Source organism: Macrotis lagotis, chromosome 1 (genome assembly GCF_037893015.1).
Source record: "Macrotis lagotis isolate mMagLag1 chromosome 1, bilby.v1.9.chrom.fasta, whole genome shotgun sequence".
NCBI lineage: Eukaryota > Metazoa > Chordata > Mammalia > Peramelemorphia > Peramelidae > Macrotis > Macrotis lagotis.
Window position 1 is genome coordinate 930,121,367 of NC_133658.1, and position 5,114 is coordinate 930,126,480.

Genomic DNA, 5,114 nt, shown 5'->3' on the forward strand with positions numbered 1-5,114 from the left:
GCATCATAAATATGAGAGTGAGCCACTGGATCAGGATAATAATGCCTATTGGCATATTTAATGGCTTTAAAGGAGAGAGATCCATTCTTCAACTAGAATTTTTGTTCATTCTAAACGTGGCCTAAGCTAATATAGAAAATTTTGTTGCAAATTACTTTTTGGAGATGGGCAGTTTTTAAAATGCAAAAAGATGGACTTTCAATGAAGCAGGGGAATTTCAAATGTTCCTGTTGGAATGGCCAGAGCTGAACAGAAAGTTTGATCTTCAAATACAGGACTCAGGTGAAACATAGAGAGTGAAGGAGAAGGGTAAAATATGAAGGACTTAATGATGATGATGATGAACTACATGTATTCCTGCATAGAAAAAATGATACTAATAATATTCATAAGAAACTTCTCATTTAGTAGAGCAGGTAGAAGGAGCTTTTATACATAAAGTACAGGAGAGCTGAATTTGAAGATACAATACAGTGTAAAAATGGAGTCAATGGCTAAAAGGGAAATGTAATGGGAGTAAGAGAAAGGAGAGGTGGAATAGGCCAAGATATTTCATGTAATAAGATTTTTCTTTATTACAATGAGCTATTGCAATGATATGGAAGGGAGGGAGGCAAGGGGGAATGAGGGAATCTTTGCTCTCATCAGTGGTAGCTAGGAGAAGAAACAGCATATATATATATATATATATATATATATATATATATATATACACTCAATGGAGTACAGACATATAGAGTAAGAAGGAGAGAAGGGGGACAGGGGGAAGGGGGGATGTGAATGATGGAGGAGAGGGTGGACTATGGGGGAAAGTGGTCAGATATAACACATTTTCTTTTTTACTATTTTTTTTTTGCAAGGCAAACGGGGTTAAGTGGCTTGCCCAAGGCCACACAGCTAGGTAATTATTAAGTGTCTGAGAGCGGATTTGAACCCAGGTACTCCTGACTCCAGGGCTGGTGCTTTATCCACTACGCCACCTAGCCGCCCCGATCTTTTTTACTTCTTGCAAGGGGCTGGGATTGGATGGCCTGTCCAGGAACACAAGGCTGGGTGGTTGCTGGGCCTTAGGGCTGGTATGTGGGCTAGGGGCTCCTTGGCCCCAGGGCCAATGATAGTCTGCTGTGCCACTCAGCCACCCGCCAGCACATTTAAGAAAAGGGACAGAGTGAAAGGAGAGAAAAAATATAGCGTATGGTAGTGGGGACTTACAAATGGAGGGAGTTGGGATCAGCAATGGCAATAGTGGAAAAATATGCAAGAGTTTTTATGATCCAGTCACAACAGAGCTAGTGATATTAGAACACAGACTGAAGCACATTTATTATTATTATTATTATTATTAATTATTATTATTTTATGTTTAGTTTTAGCAGGGCAATGGGGTTGGGGTGACTTGCCCAGGGTCACACAGCTGGGTTATTGTTGGGTGTCTGGAGCCAGATTTGGGCTCAGGTGCTCCTGACTCCAGGGCTGGTGCTCCATCCATTGTGCCATCTAGCTGCCCCTATTATTATTATTATTATTAATAATAATAATAATAATTTCAATTTTTTCCTCTATTGCTCATGAGGGTCTACATTTTTGGGGGGAGGGGGTATTATGTTTACTCTTAAACAAGAATATTTTAGGAATGTATAAAAAACATCATTTGTATAAAAATAAAATAAATATATAATAATAAAAATATATGTGGGAATATGAGTATATAAACATGAATTGGAAGTTTCCACACATCTCCACTGGCCAGGAGAAGTGGGAAAATGTTTCTATATTGTGAGATGTTGGTTCTGACCAAACCAGGGTGTCCACAAATCTCGCTTTGGTAAATTTGATCAATCTATCCACCTCTTGCTTCTTCTGGTCTCCCATCCTCAATTCATGGGGCTGGGGGGGGGGGGCTCCTCATATGGTCTAATTAAGCTAAGCCCATGGCTGCCTTCCTCTCTCTCTTCCCCTCTCCCTTTCCAGACTTCTCCTGAGCCTGCTAACTTGCCTCCCTAGATGAATCATCAATCTACAAGGCTTTTCCTTAATCTCTTTTTCACTTTCCTACCACTTCCTTTTTTGTTGTAATTTCTTTTATTTAATCTCTATTTTCTTTTACACCTGCATTCCTGGGCTAAAATAATGATTCTTTCACAAGTGGATAATCTAACAATCAGCAACAATAGTATTTTATTTTATTTTATTTTTTATTTTTTATTGTTTTCTTTTATTTTTTAATTCTGATTTTGTACAAAAGTTTTTTTACATTAATAAAATATTCTTGTTTAAGAGTAAACAAAATACCCCTCCCCCCGTGAATATAGACTTGTATAGACTTGCTTGGGCGATAAAGTAAAGGGGAGAGAAAATAATTAAAATTAAAAAAATAATAGTAATAATTGTAGGTATGGCCAGGTGGCGCAATGGACGAAGCACCAGCCGGGGAGCCACGGGCACCCAAGCCCACATCCAGCCCCATAGATCCAACAATCACCCAGCCATGTGACATGCAAGCCACACGATCCCCACCGCCCTGCAAAAACCAAAAAGAAGGGGAAAAAAAACCCAAAATAAAATAAAATAGTAATCATAGCAGGAGTGGCTGGGTGGCAGAGCATTGACCCTTGACTCAGGAGCACCCTGGTCCAAATCCAGCCTCAGACACCCAAAGATAACCCTGCTATGTGGCCCCAGGCAGGCCACCCAGCCCCATTTGCCCTGCACCCTCCCCCAAATAATAGTAATAAAAAATATGCTTCAGTCTTTGTTCCAACACCAACAACTCTGTCATGGGTGGATCGCATTCTTTATGGTAAGTCCATCACAAAAGTTGCTTCCATATTTTTCCAACGTTGCCATTGCTGATCGCTCGCAACTCCCTCCTTTCTTATTTCTCCACTACCATGTACTATATTTTCTTTCTCCTTTCACTCTGACTTTGCTGTAGGGTCGCTGAGTGGCACAGCAGACAGATCCCTGGTCCTGGGGCCAAGAAGCCCTGAGCCCCCATACCACCCCTTAGGCCCAGAATCCACCTGGCCCTATGATCCTGGGCAGGCTATCCAATCCCAGCCCCTTGCAAGAAGTAAAAAAGAAAATGTGTTATATCTGACCACTGTCCCACCATGGTCCATCCTCTCCTCCTTTATTCACATCCCCACCCCTTCCCCCTGCTCCCCCCTCCTTCTTACTCCAGATGTCTATACCCCATTGAGTATATTTGCTGTTTCCTCTCCTAGCCATCTATGATGAGAGCAAATGTTCCCTCATTCCCCCTTGCCTCCCCCCTTCCATATCATTGCAATAGCTCATTGTAATAAAAAAAATCTTATTATGTGAAATATCTTGGACTATTCCCCCTCTCCTTTTTCTTTCTCCCATTCCATTTCCCTTTTTTTCCTCTTGACTCCATTTTTACACCATATTTTATCTTTGAATTCAACTTTCTCCTGTGCTTCAACTATAAAAGCTCCCTCTACCTGCTCTATTAACTGAGAAGGTTCATATGAGTATTATCAGTATCATTTTTCTATACATGCAGTTCATCCTCATTAAGTCCCTCATATTTCCTCCCTCTCCTCCAATCGCCATGCTTCACCTGAGTCCTGTATCTGAAGATCAAACCTTCTGTTCAGCTCTGGCCATTCCAAAAGGAACATCTGAAATTCCCCTGGTTCATTGAAAGTCCATCTTTTTCCCTGGAAGAGGACATTCAGCCTTGCTGGGTAGTTCATTCTTGGCTGCATTCTAAGCTCTTTTGCCTTCCGGTATATTATATTCCAAGCCTTACGAGCTGCCAATGTAATTGCTGCTAAGTCCTGTGTGATCCTGACTGCAACTCCACCATATTTGAACTGTGTCCTTCTGGCTGCTTGTAATATTTTCTCTTTGACTTGGGAGTTCTGGAACTTGGCTATAATATTCCTGGGGGTTGGTTTTTTGGGATCTCTTTCTCTGGGGGATCGGTGGATTCTCTCCATTTCTATTTTGCCCTCTGCTTCTAGAATATCAGGGCAATTTTCCTGTAGTCATTCTTTGAAAATGATGTCAAGGCTCTTTTCCTGATCATGACTTTCAGGTATTCCAATAATTTCTAAATTATCTTTCCTAAGTCTGTTTTCCATATCAGTTGTTTTTTCAATGAGATATTTCACATTTTCTTCTAATTTTTCATTTTTTTGGTTTTGAAGTATTGATTCCTAATTTCTGGTAAATTCACCAATCTCCCTGAATTCTATTCTTTGTCTGAAGAATTTATTCTCCTCAGAGAGTTTTCTTATCTCTTTTTCCATCTGGCCAATTTTGCTTTTTAAAGCATTCTTCTCCTCAATAACTTTTTGAACTGTTTTATCCATTTGACCTAAGCTGTTTTTTAGCATGCTATTTTCTTCAGCATTTTTTTTTTTTGGATTTCCTTGACTAAGCTGCTGACTTTATTTTCATGTTTTTCCTGCATCTCTCTCCTTTCTTTTCCCAGTTTTTCTTCCAACTCCCTCATTTGATTTTCAAAGTCCTTTTTGAGCTCTATCATAGCCTGACCCCAATTTCTGTTTTTCTTGGAGTCTTTAGATGCAGGAGCTTGTGCTTCCTCATCTTCAGACTGAGTATTTTGATCCTTCTTGGGCCCATTTGCAAAATATTTCACAATGGTCTTCCTCTTGTTTCTTTGCTTGATCATTTTCCTAGCCTAAGCCTGTTTTGGGGCTGCTTCCTGAGCTTTTGGGACACTCCCACAAAGGTCTCAGTGTGTGAGGCTCTGTCCTCCCTCCTGGTCTGTGAATGACCATAAGCGCCCCCCTCTGCCACGGGGCAGAGGTAGGGGGGCCCTGTTGTTCTACTGGGGGCCTAGACTGGGATCAGGATCTGAATGTGGTCAGAGCCCCAGAGTCCTGTTCCAGGGGCAGAGGACAGCGCTCCCCTCCCTCAGCTCAATGGGTTCATGCCCTGGAGGCTTCTGCTTACAGGCTCCGCCTGCTTCTGTGTCCCGGTCTGGGCTGCAGAAAGACCAAGCTACTTGCTGTGTGTCCTGAGGGCTGGGCTCCATGTGCTCACTCTGGCAAAGTTCCCCCGCTGTTCCCCCACTTTGTGCCCGGTGCTCCCTGGGGTGCAGCTCAGGAGACTCCCCT